The sequence below is a fragment of the Boleophthalmus pectinirostris genome, unplaced genomic scaffold (genome assembly GCF_026225935.1).
Source record: "Boleophthalmus pectinirostris isolate CB_2022bp ecotype Guang Dong unplaced genomic scaffold, ASM2622593v1 HiC_scaffold_18, whole genome shotgun sequence".
In the NCBI taxonomy this organism is placed as follows: domain Eukaryota; kingdom Metazoa; phylum Chordata; class Actinopteri; order Gobiiformes; family Gobiidae; genus Boleophthalmus; species Boleophthalmus pectinirostris.
This window is the reverse complement of record NW_026571133.1, coordinates 27,816,184-27,835,891: the sequence shown is the minus strand read 5'-3', so window position 1 is coordinate 27,835,891 and position 19,708 is coordinate 27,816,184.

Sequence of the window (19,708 nt, the reverse complement as noted above, 5' to 3'; positions counted from 1 at the left end):
AGACGAGAGGCAGCTAAACTTCTGTCAGTCCTTATTGAAGGTGAGCACTGGTTTGCCGTGTGTTTTTAAGTTTTTATTCACTGTTTTCCTTGTAAGAGTAACGTCAGTGCACACACAGGGCTTGTATAGTAAAGTCATGCATGTGTGCATATACGAGCAACTGTGCCATCTCCTCCAATCAGGCCAAAGTCCCATCAGTGCCATGCCTGAGCACTATTCGATTGTGCTCACACTTTATAACCGTACCACACTTTACGGGCAAACCATTCTTGGGCAGAGTTCTAAAGTCCTAGTGTGAGTGCACCCTGAGAGAAGAATTCAGCCTAAGTATGCAGGGTTTATGTGTTAAACATGTGTGAATGAAACAAAACACAACTCCGATTTGTTTGTGATGAGGAAACAACATTATAAAATAGATAATAAGATACTGTAATGTCTGAGTTTCTGGCTTTGAAGCAGTCCTTTTAATCCTTTGCTACATGCATTTAAAGCCCAGATAAGTCAGACAAAAATCAGAGCAAATGAACATCAATAAATGCCCTGGAGATGGAAGTGGTCAACACTGAAGGGGTCTACAGGTCGAAAGCCTTATGAAAGGAAAAAGCCTCCAATCTATAACACTTAATATGTGGTGGCCCAATGGACTGCGGGATACCAGTAATCTCCTCTACCTTCGGTAAGCAATGTCTATTTTTTCCTATATTAAAAGAGAGAAAGGCAGAAAGCACTTAAGCTTCTTTTCTTTTTTCTATTTCCGTTCTTTACAGATTTGGGCAGCTTATTGCGGAGATCAAAAAAGTATGTTGTTGTTTTTTTAATTTAATATTATGAAATGAATAAAGATTGACTATTCCTGTCCACCACATTATTTGCATCAAAAATAGGAAAATTGAACAAAGATGAACAAAAACATAAAATTCTTGTAAGCTACTGCCTCCACATCACCTTCACCTTTTGTACCACTGGATCATGGCTGTATTCTTTTTACTCCGACTGGCAATTCTCTCTGACCTTCAGCCAGTGCTTGTGGAACTCAGAGAATGCTTTCTCTCTCAGGACTAGTAGTTTTTATATTTTTTCCCAAATGGTCATTATCCTGAGGTATTTAAACAGATTGTTTAATTAAAAGTAAAAATAAAAATGTGTGTTTAATTGTTGTGAATCTCTCATTATTTTTTCTCCTGTCATATAATTAATGGATGCAAGTGGTTGTTGAGCTCAACAGCTGATGACCATAATATCACCACAATCCCTGAAGTCAGAAATTCTTCAAAACACCAAAAACACAGAACGTCAAAATAAAAGGTGTTTTTGTTATAATCAGCCCAGGACACACGCACACATGTTGTTTTCTGGAATGAAACATAAAGGCGTTATGCCTGTATACATTTACCTCAAGGTTAGTGGTATTGGCATTGAATTCTTAGTGCTCTCATGATCGGTCCAGCAAAATACACTTTCAAACTTTGAGACAGCCCTTAGTCTTTGCACTATATTGCCTTGCTCAGCTGCTCAACTCACCTGGTTCAGCTGTGACTCCTGTGTGGGACCTGTTTTGTTGCGCTATGACACTCAGAGCTCTGCTGTGCTTTGAAGCTGCAAGTGTGTGAGACCAAGTGTTCTCATGATAACTCTTCATTTATTTAGGGAAAAGATTTGTGGCCGGCTCCAACAAAAACAGTCTCCCAATGGAATTAATCTGTAGCGCTGCAGCACCTTTGCCAGCATCACCGAACTGCAGAGCGCACGGTCTCCTCTCACTACTTTTAATTACACTATACTCTCAGCCTCCGGACACAAGTTGTTCCACATTCAGTCTGCGCCTGGAGTGTAACTTTTCTGGTGGGGAAATCAGCCACTTGTTTGTGCCCAAATTTTTCTGTCTCCATGGAGACAAGCAGGTGACTCTACCTGGTCAAAGAGCACCAGTAACAGAGTAAATGCAAGATCGAATTTAGAAGTTAGAAGCCATACAGTGGAACATTCCCAGCAATAACACCATGGACAGTGAAAAAGCAGACATAAAAGTGAACTATTTTCAGTTTATGTGACCATGCTATAAGCGGATTAAACAACTTGGAGCAGTACGTCACACAGGTTTAACGCACTTCGCTGCACATGGTGGTGTTTAGACTCCACGTCAGTGCATTAAAAATGTATAACGCACTGCTCCTTGTTATTTAATCCTACTTATCTCCATGGAGAATGTTCCAAAGAAGGGTTTTAACTTTCTATTTTCATTGTGCCCCCCCCCAAAAATGATGCAGTGTTGCTTTAAACAACATTCTTCTGAACATTTCATATGAATAACATAAATGCATATGCTAAAGTGACATATTTTCCATTTTGACAATACCAGGAATACCAAAAGTTTGCACCACTGGCCCTCATCCCTTCCTCTCTCCTCTTGATTAATCTGTCTAAATCCTTTGCTGTGTGTATGATCGCCATCTTCTGGTGGTGCTTCTAGGAACAGCTTTGCCGTTTGTAATTCTGTGGTCGAGATGTTGACAGCCAGCGCCTGGAGGTAAAACTGTGAGGCTGCCATGCGACTCACGTCTCTCCCTCTCCCCGCTCCCCCTTCCCCGCTCCCACTCCTCTGTGGGGAGACAGTAATACCAAAATGCTCTCTGTTGATGTGTGCGCAAGGACAGACTGCTTTAACTGGTGGAGTTGCTTAGCCAGTGTACTGCTCAGGGACATAACTGAGAACAGATATATAACTTATGAAAATGGCCAATGCATAGAACTCTGGTTACTAAGCAACATGCAGCTTCTGAATTGATTACTCTCTTCCCTTAAGACTGACATTTCCCTTACTCTAATGTTCAAACACTGGGCAGTCTGTTGTATATAGAATAGGGAGAATGGCATTATATTGTCCTTAAACATTGATCATTTTAGGTAAGATCAGTATGGGGCTCTGACATCTGACTTAACTATCTACACTCATGTGCATATTTTATTTGTTTTGTAATCTGCAATGTTCAATTCCAGTTCATTTGGTGGCATGCTCTAAGGAATTGCCTGGGATGCTTTAAAAATTACAAATTAGGTTAACAGATTTGCACGTATATTTAATTAATTTAATTACTGTTTTAGGGCAAACATCTGTTCCAAAATAGAAATCAAAATGGTTACTATTGTCAAATTAGAAAGAAAAAAGAGACTGTGACATTGACAATTTTATACATTCTTTGAAAAAGCTGTGGATTAGTAATATTTTAGCAGCAGCTGTGCCACAGAATCTTTTCAACCAAAAAAGAGTGCCTTGAAGGTTGAAAAACACAGCTATAAGGGACTGCAACAGTGAAAAAAAGTTTTTGTAAGTATAAAAATCTACTTTTTCAAATATTGCCTCCCCAGTGTGGCACAATACAATGATAATGGTGTGCAGATGTTTCAGACTACAGCAAGTGTCCTGTCAGTTTAAGTGGTTGGGTTTGTGTGTGAAAATAAGCAGGTTTTTTATCTTGTTTACCTTCTTCATGAAGCTATTGTAAAGTGTGAGTTTATTAAAGCTTGTCTCGCTCTCTGGGCTGGCAGCGTCATCAGCCTCTCGTGGCCTATGAAAATATTAGTTTTCTCTTAAGGGAAGCTGCCTTGAAGTCTCTGTTCCATTACCCAAACTGTCAGCATGTCACGCTGAGGGAGCAGTGCTTTTAAAGGGATGAGAGCGGAGCCTGTTCTGCTCTGTGCTCAGAAGCAGCAGACCCTGACAAAAGCTAGCCACAAAATAATTAAAACTCATAGAGGCTACCAAATGGAAAGGTCACATTGGTTTGTACCAGGTTTGTTTATTTGTGTTTGACTTACTTCAACTACCTGCCTTAAAAACCTTCATTATAATGTCATTATGCTGACTACTGGTATCCTGACAATTTCAACTAAGAGTTCATTATTCTAGCAGCCTTGGCACACATCAAGTGAACCAGCTCACAAAATACCCATAAAAGCAGGAAGTAACAAGACCCGATGTTGGTAGCAAGGAATTTCTTTATTTGTTCATTTCTGTCTTCTTGACGATTTTGCATCACCTCTTTATCTCTGGGGCAGGAGCTGCACCTTAAGTAGTTTTCATGTGTCCTCCTCTTCTAATGCCAAAGTTGTTGTTTTAGTTTGAGGAAGCAGCTCTGTTCTGAAGGCCCAGTCGGATCTAGCAGATGTCCTGATGGATTAGAGCTAGTTCCTTTGCTTTGGCAATCACACAGACATATTCAGTGAAGCAAACAAGATTTGTGGAGCAATGCAGGATAGACATGCACAAACAGCTTTATGCGGCATTAGCCTCCACTGGAACACCTGAGCAGGGCTAGGTACATTCACCACACGATGGAATACAAATGAAAAGAACAGGATTATTCATGTATATGGGCTGAGTGCTTTCACGGTAGAGAGATGGACAAGTAGTTAAATAATACAACAGACAATAAAGCCATATTAATGATCACATTTTGTAATTCTCTCTGCTCAAAGAGGATTTGCTAACAGTACAATTGGGAGAGAGAGAGAGAGAAAAACATTTAATCTGAAATTGCTGCATACTGAAAGGCTCAGCACAAACCTGGGTTTTGTGCTTATCTGCTGGCACACAGTGACAAATGACACGAAACAACTGGCACTTATTCTAGGAACAGTGACATTGTGCAAGATATACAAAGCAATATATATGAGGAAATACTTCAAAACAAAAGCAGAGTCTGAGAAAGTTGGAAATAGAAATTCAAATGTGTTTTGAAAACAAGAAACCCATATGATACAAGAGCCAAACAAATCTATCCATAACCAACCAAACCTATAATTCTAGGAAAGATTGTTATTTATTTGTATGACAAATATATAGTCATTCAGAAAAGTTGCTGCATGTCTAAGAGAGCCAGAATTGAAGCAGTGGCATGAGTTAAACAAGACATTGTGAGGATTTGTGACTGACTCTCTCCAGTATCTCTGTAAGGCACAAGGAACAAATTGCATCACATTGATTGGATTCATTTTGAAGCAATTACTCTCTGGACCATGACTCACTTGTTTGGGTGGCTGTCTTGACTACTTCCTAATATTTTGTCTGCAAGCTGTCATTTATATCATTCAATTTATGCAGTTTTGTCAAGTACAATTAAGGCTTTTGTGTAAATCCTTTCAAAGTAAATGTGGTCACTTTTTGGTTCCAGGAGGTGTATGTCTGACATAATTCTCACTCAAATGTGGGGTTAAGGCTGATGGAAGAGCATGTGGGTCAGTCCATCGTTAGCCTGTTTACTTTAATGGCATTGGTTTTGGTTGGCAGCACAGTGTGAGGTCTGTCACAAAGGAGCATGGTGTAGCTTCAGAGCGCACTCTGAGAGAGACAACAGAAACAGACAGCAACAACAAGACTACTGTCAGTGGAATGACTTCTATTCCCTTTCATTGACAACATATACACGACACCAGCATTGTACGACATTTAGAAACTCATGAACATGATGGCTATGGCATGGATTTGTTGATTTGATAGAATGAAACCATTCTACAAACTACATCCCTCAATGAGAAAATATTAATAAATCAATATCAATATTTAATATCATGCAAGTCCCTCCTGTTACCACTGCACCACTTTTACCACTGTGATACACACTATGTACTGGTATCAGTCTAATCACTCATCACCTACAGTTGTGTGTAGGAGTCCAGAAACTTATAAGGGCTTTGTAAAATCTTACAGCAGAAGAAAGTGGTTGGATGACCACTGAGACATTTCAAGAGAAAAAAAAAGAACACAGTTCGGCCTAATTGTTACAGAAATCTCAATGCTGTGCTGTACAGAAGGCACTCACAGCCAGCTCAGCCCTTATTGTCTGTTGTCTACATCATCGGAGGTATAATACTCCTTACAATGGAAGCATAGCCAGACTGGACTGCACTAGACTGGAATGGCCTAAATTAACTTCTCCTGCATAAGAGCTCTAGCGTCATGCCTTGTTTCTTCAGTTCTTGGGTTACTTCAGTTTATTCTACAACACTATAATCATAATGTCGAGTTAAAGATTAGGTTTGAATTGTTGATTGATGTGGCAATTGGTCAAATTCTTCATTCTTTTGAAATATGCATGGAAAACAAAGCAACAGCTTAGATACAGACTTGTGTTTGTTATGAAACAGCTTCTAATACACATAATACTGTATACCAGCCCAGCCAAACTGGGTAGTGTATCGCATACATAGGGTCACCTTGGGTATGTTTAGTTCTTCTGAATGTAGGGGTTATGGAGGCAAATTGCGTTAAATTGTGTAACATGCTTTGTTTGAGAAGCCTTTTTTGTCCAAGGCATCAGTCAGGAGCCAGGAAACAGCGCAACACTCCCAGGCACAGACGTATTCACAAGAACAATCTGTTTCAAATTATCTGAATTGAAAAACACAAACAATATTTGATCTTTTGCTGCGAGTGCTGGCAGCTCTTTAGTGATATCTGCTCTGGCTGTGTGTGCTATCTCACAGCGTTTGAAATAGTGGGTTTGCTCATTTTCATGCCTGTTTGTAAGTATCTGAGGCTTATCGCTCCCCATTCTGTGACATGGGCCCACACCATATTCACTCCATCTGGAAACACAGTGAGCCGCTGTTTTTTCCATCGCCAAATGAAATGCATTCCCAACATGAAGCTGAGAGAACAAGATTGCTTTCTGGTTTATGTGAATGACGGTACCATGTGGAAAGGGCTTCAAATATGCTCTTATTTGTATTAGGGTGTTGTGGTGGAAACAATCATGGGGCTTAGGCAGGTAAACCTACCATAGGGAGTCACATAGCTGCACAATCAGTATCAGATAAATCAATATATTGTGATATTTAATGATGATGATACAGTATTGATATCACAAGATGTTTCGATATACGCACCTTGAATATTTTTTTTGGTACAAGCCACATTCTAAACTGTGATATATCACTTTTTAAACAGTGAGATATCATAGAATATCATGTGCAATAGATCAATTATCAGTTGTATCACCATGTTTTAATATGAATATATTGTGAGACATGTATTGTGTGATATGGTGAATATGGTGTATTCTGTATCGAATTATGAAGGACCCTGAGATTCCCAGTCACAAGCAATATATTTTTGTCATCTGTCATCAAAAACAGGGCGATTTATTTACACATTCATAGTTGTTCCTATATTATTAACTAAGTTGAGTTAGGCACTATTTTACAATGATTTTTTTTTTTTTTTTTTTGCATAAGTTATTTTTTTTTTAAAGCTACTAGATTTAACTAATACATTCTTATACAAACTATCATTCATTTGAAGATGTTGAATTGCTGCAGAGTAACGGTTGCCATGGCAAGTTAGAGGAATTAGTTAAATTGTGAAGACAGCTAAAAAAGGTAAAAAAGAAATTAGAAGAAAAGAAGCCAATTAAAATAATGAAAAGAGACAATGTAACATAATGGACTTCATAAAAGTGTGTCCACAAACAGTCCACATCATGGGCTGTGCATTGTTTGTTTAGCCCCCTTTTTTTAATAGTTCAGTAATTAATGTCTCCTAAGATCCCTAACAATGGTGGATTTGAGAGTAATGAGTTGGAGATTTGCAGCCTGTATCCTGTAGATTAAATACATATAGAAACAGTGCACTCAGGCAAGACTATCAAAGATAAGTCCATATTTCAAAAACAAATTAGACAGCAGTCTATTCCCTGTGATAAGATGTAAACCCTCTTCTTAGCAGCTCTGCGATTAGAGCAGTGAGGGAGCAAATCTCCAACAGCAGGCCGGTGTGAGCCCTCCAGGCCCCAGTAGTGGCAAGCTGTTCAAGTGCTTAGTGTGAAGTTTAAAAAAGGGCTGACAATGCATGCTAATCATCATCTTGAGTGTCCTGGATGCTAATGCGCCCTAGTCACCCAGGAGAGGTGTCCTACTGGGGTGAACCTGCGGCAGGGCTGCACCTGTCATCACCCGCTGTCCCATTGGAGGAAAGGGAAATGCCTGAAGAGACCCTCCTCAAGTCAAAGTCAATGTTTGTATTGTTACCTCCAAACACACTCTGTCAATCAAGGATTGTCCAAGGTGGAGGAGCAGATTAGGAGACAGTTTATGGGTTCAAATCAGTTTCATGTCACAAACAGAGCAAGTGTGGATTAGAATGGAGATTTTTCCCAAGGTTTTTCTCATAAACCTCTTAGTCTCGATAAGACCTTGATAAGAAACTTTTCCACTGAGACAACTGTGATTATTATAAGCACTATCTGGCTGCAGCTATTAATACCTCATGAATATTGAGCTGAATATTAAAAGATAACAAAACAATTACTCAATTCATAGTGCAATTTCCAGTAAACATATATTATGAAAATGCAGTGTTTTAGAAAAGTGCTCTAATGCTAAACAAAAGAATCCCAGATATGCCAACATGCAAAATGGCTGAATAACAATAAACATAATATGCATCAATAACAGTAACAATCACACTGGCTTTCAAACAGAATATAAATTGTATGTATTTTAATATTTAGTTTGCTAATTTAAAGCTACTATGTGTAATTAGATTGACCCATCCCTGTTGTACCACTAGATGCTGTATGGCTGTGTGTCTTCTGTTAGGCCAACAGCAGACCAGAGACCACAGGTAAATGGTAAATGGTCGCATTTTTATGTAGCGCTTTTCCACCTTCAAGACACTCAGAGCACTTTACATAAAGGAACCACTCACCTACACAGACACACATTCATACACCAGTGTGTATAGACACTGGAGCCAACTTTTGGATCTGCATTTTTTTCTTTTTTCCCTCAGATTTCCCTCTTCATTCACAAATAATGTAGCTATTTAAAACAACATGAAGGTGTCACACCTTCATGTTGTTTTAAATAGCTACATTATTTGTAGCATTGTTTTTAGCTAATTTGGCACAGTCTACTTTTTTGACCTTCATGTGATAGGGTTAATGCCTTTATTTAGCTCTGCTCTTTGTCACTTCAGCTATATTACATCATCACTCATGCTATGTATATGCAGTAATTTACAGTAACTCCATGTAAAATCATAAATGCATTTGTCTTTTGTCCATGAAGGAAAACACAGAGAGCTTGTGACATGTCAGATTGATTATAAGTCAGTGGCAGCATGCTAAGGGGAGACATTTTTCACACGCCCTTTTCCATCAGACTTTAGTCGATATCACCTTGGGAAGGCAGGGGTGCCGAGCTGGCTCTATGAAGTATTTGGTTGATATATGACTGGACTGCATCCGTTGTGATTGCTGTATCACTCAATCACTCAGCCAGATGGAGATGCTCTGGGAGAATGTTTTAATGACCCTAACCTCTACCTCTGCTGCGTGAGACATGACGGCGCCTCCACAGGCATATAGTCAATGTATACTGTAGTACTCACCTATAAAGGTCCTATATTATGCAAAATTGACTCTTGTGAGCTTTAAGCCATGTTAGAACATTGTGACCTCCTCAAAAACATACGCAATCCATCTTTCATTGGTTCATTTGTTTTTCAATATAAAACCAAAAATAAGAAACTGACAAAACAACTATTTTCTTCATTATTTATCTCCAAAACTAAAATGAAAAATGGATAATGATTTTTTTTTTTTCAGTTTTCGATTTTGTGTATGAATGTGTAATGGAAAAAACGGATAACAGCTGTTTCCTTTTTCCGTGACTTAAACTGTGATGCCGGACTTTTGCACCGCATACGGACTGAACCAGGACTAAACCAGGGCTAAAACAGGACTAAAACAGGACTAAGTCAGGTCTAAACCAGGACTAAACCAGAACTGAACCAGTACTAAACAGGACTAAACCGGTCTCAGTCCAGGCTTGGTCCCGGTCTGAGTCTGTGTCTCAGCTGTGATCACCCGACAGTCTATGCGGGCGCAACTCTGGGCCTGTCCTGACACTCCTGGTTCAGTCCTGGTTCAGTCCGTATGCGGTGCAAAAGTCCGGCATCCCAGTTTAAGTCACAGAAACGGGAAACAGCCGTTATCCATTTTTTTCCCATTGTTTATTTAAACACAAAATCAAAAACTGAAAAAATGAATCATTACCTATTTTTTGATTTTGTTTTTGGAGACAAATAATGAAGAAAATAGTTGTTTTTTGTTTTCTTATTTTTTGTTTTATTTTGAAAAATGAATTAATGACATACAGATTATACCCGGAGTTGTGTTTTGTTTCATTCACACACATTTGAGTAGTCCTTTATTATTCATCTGTTTACATCTCCAAAGCTCAAAATTATTCCATGTGTGATGTCATGAAGCAGTAGTTTTAAGTTAACAGTTACTTTTTACCTTTAGTTCAGTAGAGACTGCCAATTCCAGGGCTGAAATCATCCAGATGATTCTAGTGAGGGTGTGTCGAGTTTTTGTCTTTTAGTATTATTTTATACATCCTGTTTTCTATAATTTTAACATTTCTGCATATTTTAATGTAACGTAACTGTATTTTTCAATGACTTTGGTTTGGCTAAACACATTTTCAGTGCATCTATGAAACATTTGGCAAATCCTTGTGAACTAAATGGAGCAAACTTGGTGTTTATGGGGTGCCTGCTTGCCCCCAAATGATGTATTTCTTATGACAGAAAACGCAATCCGTGTGTGCCACCGGGCTGAGAAACACTGTCCTTCAGCTCTGCAAGGCCTACCTCTGGGTGAGAGATCCTTGAACATAAAAATGACTGACAGGGCATTTATTAGATCATTAAAGACGAAAGAATTGAGTAGCTCACAATGACTTTTCCCTTTGATAGCCGCTATTACGCTCTACCTTTTAATAGAAAATAAATGGGAGATGTATGAATAGCCTATGAATGCTTGACCTCCACTCATCTGCAAACAGAAATACTGCATACAGCCCTGATGGAGGTGGCGGTTTATATGGTCAGGAGCCAAGATTAATTCCAAAGTGTAAATGTCAATCAGTGGTGCAGTGGGGGATTCCTTCATGTTTTTGGACTGTTGGAGATAGATATGTTTCTGCATGTGTGTATGTGTCCAAGCAATTTTTACAAGCCTCCTCAGTATTTTGGCTCATAATTGCCTCCTGTCAAAAATGTCTGAGTGAGCTGATTGCAGGAAATAGGACAGGACATGGGTGGCCCTCATTAACCCATCAGTAGGGGGAGCAGATGTGGCAGATTGAAAGATAGGCTAACACAGGCACACGTCACCTCAGCGCCAACGATTCTCTCAAATGGTCTGACAGTGCTTTCTATTCACTTACAGATCAGCAAATGTGTGCAGTTTTAAAATGTCTGTTATACACTATATAGCAACTTTAGAGCAGATGGATTGGTTGTATTTAAAGCACCTTCCTTACACTAGAATGCACGCTCGTTCTAGCGCATAAAATCAAATAACCAGGTAAGAATTAAATATATTAAAGTGCAGTGATCATGCTGGGAATGTTCCAGACATTCCACTTTTAAAGATACATGTAGCAGTATGGTGACAATGCACCATTGACAAAAAAGTTTCAAGACCAATTGAAAACTCAAAATAGATTTAAACAATAAATGTTCAGGAGTCTGTGATCAATACAGACATTCATAGTCCTATTTAAGTGTTTGTGTGTGAGATTTGTTTAACAGCACAAATCAACTGTTGTAGTTTCAACTAAGCCAGCTCTTTCCGGACAGATTGAGTTAAAATAAAGCTCAGATTAAAGTCTAATTTGAGTAATGGAGCTTCTAACACAGTAGTGCTTTCAGTTAGCTTCACACCCCCATTAAAACTGATGCTATCAACTACAAAGTATCCATACTAGAAATCAGGTCCTCAACAGAAACTGGACCCCCCTGTAATATTAATTTATAGGCAGAGGTTCCAATTCTGGGCTCCTATAAGACCTTGGCCCAGGACAACAGACCCTTTTGTCCTCCCCTATCAGTTCCCCTGCTGGTAAAATACTGAAGAAAATCTGCAATATCACTCTTTTTACACTAATGTTAAAATACAGATTTTTGTTCATGTTTGTAATCTATGAAGTTAATGGGTCTAATCAATAGGTTAAATGTTTAATGTCATTTGCCATGAAATATCCTAAAAGTTGAACTCTGAATAGTGTTGTGATGTCAACTGTAACCGGCAAAATTGCACAAAACATTTGTTATACTTGTTTTTGATGGTCCAGACTCTTATTTTTCTCATCACTGATCCATTACTGACTTATTACTTTTTCTTTATCTTGTAGAAAATGAAAAGTGAGCAGATGACCTTGGCAGAAGTATCACCTCATATTAAAAGAATGAATGTCCTTCCCCATCGAGATTGCCACAGTTAGCCTGCTGTCCAGTGAACAGTAATTTTTATAACGATGTGGCAAAAGTTTTATTTTTTATTTTTTTCCAACATACAACTTTCTCATTTGTTTGGTCTTAAATCTAGGGCAAAAATTATCTGGTGACAATAACCTAGTAACCTTTTGTCTCTGCAGGCAAATGGTCTGGTTTAAACACAAAAACACCAACCCTGCACAGACCAAAAAGTCAGAAATCATGCACATATTTGACAAACTGCTGTTGATCCACACTCACTGTTGAACTATGGACCCTGGAGACAGTAGTGGCTACACCGAGACCTCAGATATCCATTATGCACAAGGCTGTCTCTGGTATGGTAATAGGACAGTGAAACGGGAGGTTGAAGAGGTGAAATCCACACATAAACTACAGTAATAATAAGCACAACCAGTGGAAGTGAATGGAGCATAAATTATGGTGGAGGCGAGGAGTGAACGGGAGCGCTTGTTAGATTATTAGGGCTGTCTCTGTGACTTGTTTGAATGTGACTGCTTATTGTACGAGTCAGCGGCTACACATGGCCTAATGATGTGCACGACTTAAGTGGCCCGTCTGAACTCACGCTGTCGCTGTCAAAAGTGTCAAAGGGCCCACAAATGTTTATTGCTGCAAACAATGTGCAATTAGATAGGGCAGGAGTGTTGGGGCAATGCAGTGTCTATGGTATATTTGGATTTGAGAAGGCTGTTTGTGGGAAGAAAATATGCTTTTCAGTTTCAGCTGACAATGTATTATGTGTATTACTCCTGTTTCAGTAATCTTACAACCACACAAATGGTTGTTTGACTGACAGATAATTGAAAAGAGATGTATTCATCAACAAAAATAAAATAAGATAAAATGCAAACTTAGATAAAATACTCTCATAAATAACTGAAACAATCACAATAGATTTAAAAAGAAACTTCGTTCAGATTTTCCTCTTAAAAAAAAGTAAATAAATAATATATTATTAGTATTATAGATACTTTACAACACAGGTGTCAAACATAAGACCCGGGGGCCAGATCCGGCCCTCCAGGACCTTTAATCTGGCCCTCGGCTGATTTTCTACTAAAATATTTAAATTATATTTTCTATTTAAATATTGGTAATTTGGTCTCCAGTACCTCTGTGCATGGCCCCTCCCACCAGAGCAGCACAAATGAAGACTTGTTTCTTTCCAATTGCTCTTAAAGGATGATGGTTTTGACTGTTGACCATGACATACTCATCAGCAAAATGTCAAAAATGAGAAAAGTGGATGCGGAGTGAAAAAATTACTTATTCCTATTTGCATATGAGTTCATGTTAAAACATTGTGATGAAATTGCATTTTTCTTAAAGTTTCAGGTTGTTCATAATATAACATTTTGTAAAATAAAGAGTTCATTAATTAAAAAAGATTTTTGTAATAGATTTGCATTTCTCTGCACAAATATTTGAACTTATTGCTATTTTTGGGGTATATATGCTATGAGTTTTCTTATCCGGCCCCTTTGGGATCAAAATAGGTTGGATATGGCCCATGGACCAAAATGAGTTTTAACCCCTGCTTTACAATATAATGTAGAGTACTTTTGTAATAATGAAGTCATCAGAGTAATAATTAGATTACTTTTAGAGGGAGTAATTAGTAATTATTACTGTTATTTTTTGGGGGTGTTACAATATTGAAGTCTCATGAAAGGATATTGCCACGGTATGAACCTTACGGTACGATATTTATTGCGATATCATGGGAAAGCTCACAATATGGTGGGGAGGCTCATGATTAGGAATGTACCAATATCCTCTCTGTACGATATTTTCACATCTCACGGTGCGATATTTATTGCTATATTAATAAATATTAATATAACAAATATTAATATTAAATATTAACTAACAAAACTGTTAATATGCTACTTTTTCCTTTTAAAATGCCTTGACAAGACTTAATCCAAAGAACTAAGGCTTAAAAATTCTTAGAATTGTTATTTCTTCATGTAATCTACACTGAAATGGAGCAAAGGTTCATGGTCTATGTAGTTCCCTTTGTCTTTTTTTTTAGCTACTGCTGCACCATAACTTTTAATTTAAGCAAAGAGACTTGTAATTTGATATATTGTGATGGTCCACGATATTATTGTGAGAACTTTGAAGATATGATATCATGATATTTAGGCTAGTGTTACATCCCTACTTTTTTTGTGTGAAGTCAAGTAAAGTCATTTGAACAACGCTGCCTTATATAGCATTTCCAGTACATGCCACAGCTATAGACATTACCATTTAAAATAAGTTAGAGACACTGTGGTAACTTTGTGAATCTGTCCCCAATAGAACTGTGACCCCTGTAGCACTGAGCCTATGCATCCTCTCTCCACTGTGAGTAATGACTGGCCTGGACTTATACAGGGTCATTTGACAGTCACCCCAGCTCTGTTTCACCCCTCCATCCTGCATAGGTCTATCAGCCTGTGGGAAACCTCCGGTCTAACTCTGTGCCGGCCCGTGACCACCACAATTGGATGGACCTTTCTTACTTGCTTGTCAGCTGTACTGCAGATGTCAACACCACAGGGGGTTAACATTGTTCTGGAGTCTCTGGATTGCACAATGTATTTTGAGAGACTTGCACTGGCCTTCTAAATTGAGGTGCGTTTTTCCCCTCATTTGGGCATTGGATCCAAATCTCCAGCAGGTGGTGATGGTTTGACAGCTCAGCCCTTCTCCTCACCCAGGACACAGCACCTCCTGTTCTAATGAGACAGCCTACAAAGTCTGCCATTGATCTCTGGCCCATAGAGCTCCCATACAGCCAAAATTAACACGTTGGAGAATTGGGCAGTACGGCACAACTAACTTGGTGTTCTTGAGTCATATTTGGGAACCCGTTTTGGCATTGGCTTTTTGTCTCTAATTGCTGAAATATGTAAACCATTTATAGCTAAAACGAAGAGGGAAATGATAAAGTGTTCTGCCAGCCTCAGAGCAGTCACAACTTAATCCAGCGTTTTGTACTGTGAATTCCTGCCGCCTCCTGTTTGGATTAGTGTGACTCTCCAGAGTGGCGAGTTATTATGACGCTGCAAATCAGTCAGAACACGCCTGAAAAAGTGGAAAAAGGACATTAGTGACTGAGTGGATTTGTAAATTAGATGCACCTACTTTCCCTTGGTCTGATTCACTGTAGAGATGGAGAACAGTTATTTATGACATCTGGTACTGTACTTATAATTTATGAGCACAAGTTCTATGTTTTTATAAGAGGCTGGTATCAACTTTTTCTACTGGTTGGGGAGATTCTAATAGACACGTTACTCTTATATAATGTATTGTGGTAGAGTTGGGCTGCATGCAATCATTATGTTGACTCTCTTCTCCAGATACTCTGTTCGAAAATCTGTTTCTTCGTAGTATTTATTGGAGGTGACAGATGTGCAAGAAAGCAGCAGGTACAGTTTTTTTTTTAATTAATTGAAAATTCCAAACACTCCGGTCTAAGCCTTTTAATGTAGGCAAGGCAAGTTTCTTTGTGTAGCACAGTTTGTACACAAAGTAATTCAAAGTGCTTTATAGAATGACAATAAAAGCACAGTAAAAACTAATCCAAACAACAAATAAAGTAACATACAGAATAAAAATCTTTCAGTCATATGCATAGCTAAACAAAACTGTTTTGAGCCTGGATATTAACATAGTCAAAGTAGAGGCCTGTCTCACATGTTCTAGATTTTAGCTGTATAAAACTGAAACGCTGACTCCCCATTTTCAGTCCTGACTCTGGGCACCAGCAGGAGACTGGACCCTGATGTCCTCAGAGTGCGAGATGGTTCATATGGCACTAGCATGTCCACTGTTGGGCAAGTTACTTCAAAACTGTAATGTGTTATTTATTACTTGTTACTGTCATTTCAAAGTAATTCTTTACATTACATTACTACTGCATTACTTTAAATTACTCTCACCAAAATAACTGTGAAGATGCTGAACTTTTGTGCCATATATGGACTGAACCAGGTCTAAACAAGACCTGAACCAGGACTGAACCAGGGCTGAACCAAGTCTAAACCAGAACTAAACCAGGATTAAACCAGGTCTAAACCAGATCTAAACCAGGTCTAAACCAGGTCTAAACCAGGACTAATCTTGGACTAGGACTTGGAATCTAAGTCCAAGTCAGGGAAGCATGGTGTCCACAAAGCATGATCGGGTGTCAGCTGTAATTTCGCCCTGTGATTTCGGTCTACACAGGTGCACCTCCAGGCCCATCCCGACACTTGAAACCGTAACGATGGCATTTCACCTCTGCTGATATCGTGGTGATTTTAACGAATTTGTATGAAGAAAAACGAAAAACCCACCACTTCAATCCAAGTTAAAAATGCATTTTAATGCGTGTTACTGACATTTGTCCCCCCCCCCATTACTTTTATAATGCATTACTCCCAACACTGAGCATGTCAGAGATGTACTTTGGTGTTAGACCATGGAGAGAACAAACACAGAGCATGTTTGCAGCATTTTGACCATGTCAGTTATCAATTCTACTCCATAATAACCAATGACCATTAATTAATGTACATAAGTACCAAAGCTTTGAAACTGATGTAGACTTGGTTTGGTCCTGTTCTAATCCAGGTTTTGTCATAGTGTTGCTCCAGTTGTAGTTTAAGTTACAGTAAGAGTAAATACTGCTCCTGAGTCTTCTGCTGAAAAAAATAATAGCTTACTATTGTTTTAAAATCTACATTACAAAATGGCCTCAAAGCTTGCACTTCATTAAAACAAGTGCTGCTGTTTTAAAGTCCTAAATCTCTGTGAATAATTGTGAGATTAAGTGTCCTCAGCTGTGTGCACTATACTGGCCACAGAAGCACAGCTGGAAGATGCGCCCTCCAGCCTTGTTAAAATTCACTCCGAGGCCTTGTTACCAAATGAGTCAGATGTCAGGGGCTGCATGTGCTCCACAAACAAACACTATAAACAAGGGGCCTTAGATGAACAAGTCTGCTCCCCTCGCTCACCTCTGAGACCCAATTCATCTGAGGAGCAGCCAGACCAGAACCATATGAAATCTAAATGTGGAAGGCTAAAGGGCAGTGGGCATACAAGTCTCTGCCATCTCTGCTCTTTATATCAGTGAAAAAATCAATATAAACACCTAAGCCATGGAGGTTACCTACAACATCTAAAGCAGTCTACATTACAAAAAAAAAACAAAAAAAACCCCCAAACACACACACACAACAAGAACTGTTTTAGTAGCTTGATTTCACACAAACTGGATTAAAGAGGCAAATGAAATACAGAAATGTGCTCGTGGGACTATAAACCGAGTCGAGGGGGCCTTATAACTCTCACACACTTGGTATACTGTGAACAAGTCATGCTGCAGATGGCACTGTTATACTGTTTTTACCAGTAGGAAGAAATGTTAAAGTTGTCTGTAAATCTGGTGTGAACTCTGAAAAAGACACTGTGAATGAAACTGTCAGGTATGAAAAACAAAATAAATTAAATATAAAGTGATCAGTATACACAAGCAACAGCAACACAATAATGCCAATAATAATGTATAGATTATTAAAACTATTGCAAGCCTATACTATGCAGCCTACTGAGTTCACCTGGAATAACCTTACCTAAAAAGTACTTAGCAGTTTTAGCCGTGTTGCACTCCCAATCTTACCCTTATAAACAACCATAAAAAAGAGTCTATTGGACGGTCTATTCTAATCAACATTAATTGCTTTTAATTACACCCAGTCAAGAGGAGAGTTAACACTTAGCTCTTATACTTGCCTCAGACCATTTGCACCGAGCTGAGAATGGATATTTATGTGTTAAAGCAGAGAATCAATATGCTGCAATTTGTTATTTATTTTAGTTTCACAATTCCCTTCTCACACCTCCTGCGCAGATGGCGTGTTAAAATAAATATATGTGGGATCCAGTAATCATATGTGCAATAAATGCTGGTGGTTATGAGCCTGTGGAGTGACTGCAGATGGTGCGCTGACACTTGGCCATGTGATTTCAGTACCTGTCAGTGAAGAGGGGGATTGTAGCAGAGAGCATATACAGGCCATAGCTACAGCATCTACTGTATGCGGACATATGTGGGTTACTCTATACAGGGATTGTTATATTGTTCGATAAAAGGCCAGATGCTGACAACAAAGAGGGAGTTTATCATAGTATATTTTTGTGATTTACAGCGGCCACAGGCATACGGTCAAGTGGGTTAAGTGGTTGTGCATCAAATGGAGGGTAGGACCATGCTCTTTGTATGATCGATAACATGAAGTGCAAAATTCGTCATGCGGAATAATTGTTTGTGATGTTGTAGTGGAGAACTGTGTTGGGAAGTAACTGAATACATGTACCAAGAATGTGTAAATGAGTAACTGTATTCTGGTACAGTTACTTTTTCATTTGGTGGTATTCAGAATACATCAAAGGAACACATGGTGATACTTGATCTCACAATTTAGGTTTCAAACTGCACTATATTAGAGAGAAAAACAGAAAATATTGCACTTACAGCATGTGCATGTGGAATAGAAAATAGAGAGTGAAAATGCAGAACAAACTTAAAGCTGCTTTCAATTCTATGTTGCGTCTTTACAGTATAATTGAAATGCAACTAAGTGTAAAAGTATTCTAAGTATTCAGAATACAGTACCCTGACTGGACTATGTAATAGAACACATTTGAAAACACATCTAAATTCAGGTAGTCAGTATTCTTTAACTAAATGCATTTTCAAAGTATTCTTCCCATCACTGGCAGAGAATTATTAGAGAATCAGATCTCTGTGTTGAGCTGTGCTGTAAAGCAATTTTTTTTTTACAATTAATACAAAGAAATAAGAAATCATTGACTTTCTAAACCAATCTGAGTCACCTACACCCACTTATGCTGCGATAATTATTTTAGCATACTTGGCCCTGATTATAACTTCTTTTATTATACTTACAAATTCACCAAAAATATAAACTTCAAACTAGCCTTCATATCTGTAATAAAATTTAAAGTCCACCCTTTTAGAGAATTGCAGAATTACATTGAAATTCTGCCTTGTGCTTGTGTAGCGTGCAGCTGTCGTGATCAGACCTTTTCACAGTGCATTAGAGTGTGCCTCCTCTGCACTCACACTGAGCCTTAACCAACACTGCTACAGCGCTGAGTGGGTGAAGGCTGGTTCTTGTCAAGCAGCTGATGCCAAGGTGAACAAGAGGGCACACAGAATCACTCGCTGTTACGTGATAGTCTATCACATCATTGCCATCTGCCGCGATCTGCATTATTCTATGAAAATGTAACTGCCCTCCCACCACTGCTAAAGTCTGTTACTAAAAATACTTATGACCAAATGCATCTTACAATATCAAGAATCTATCAGGATTATTATGGAACACTGAGTAA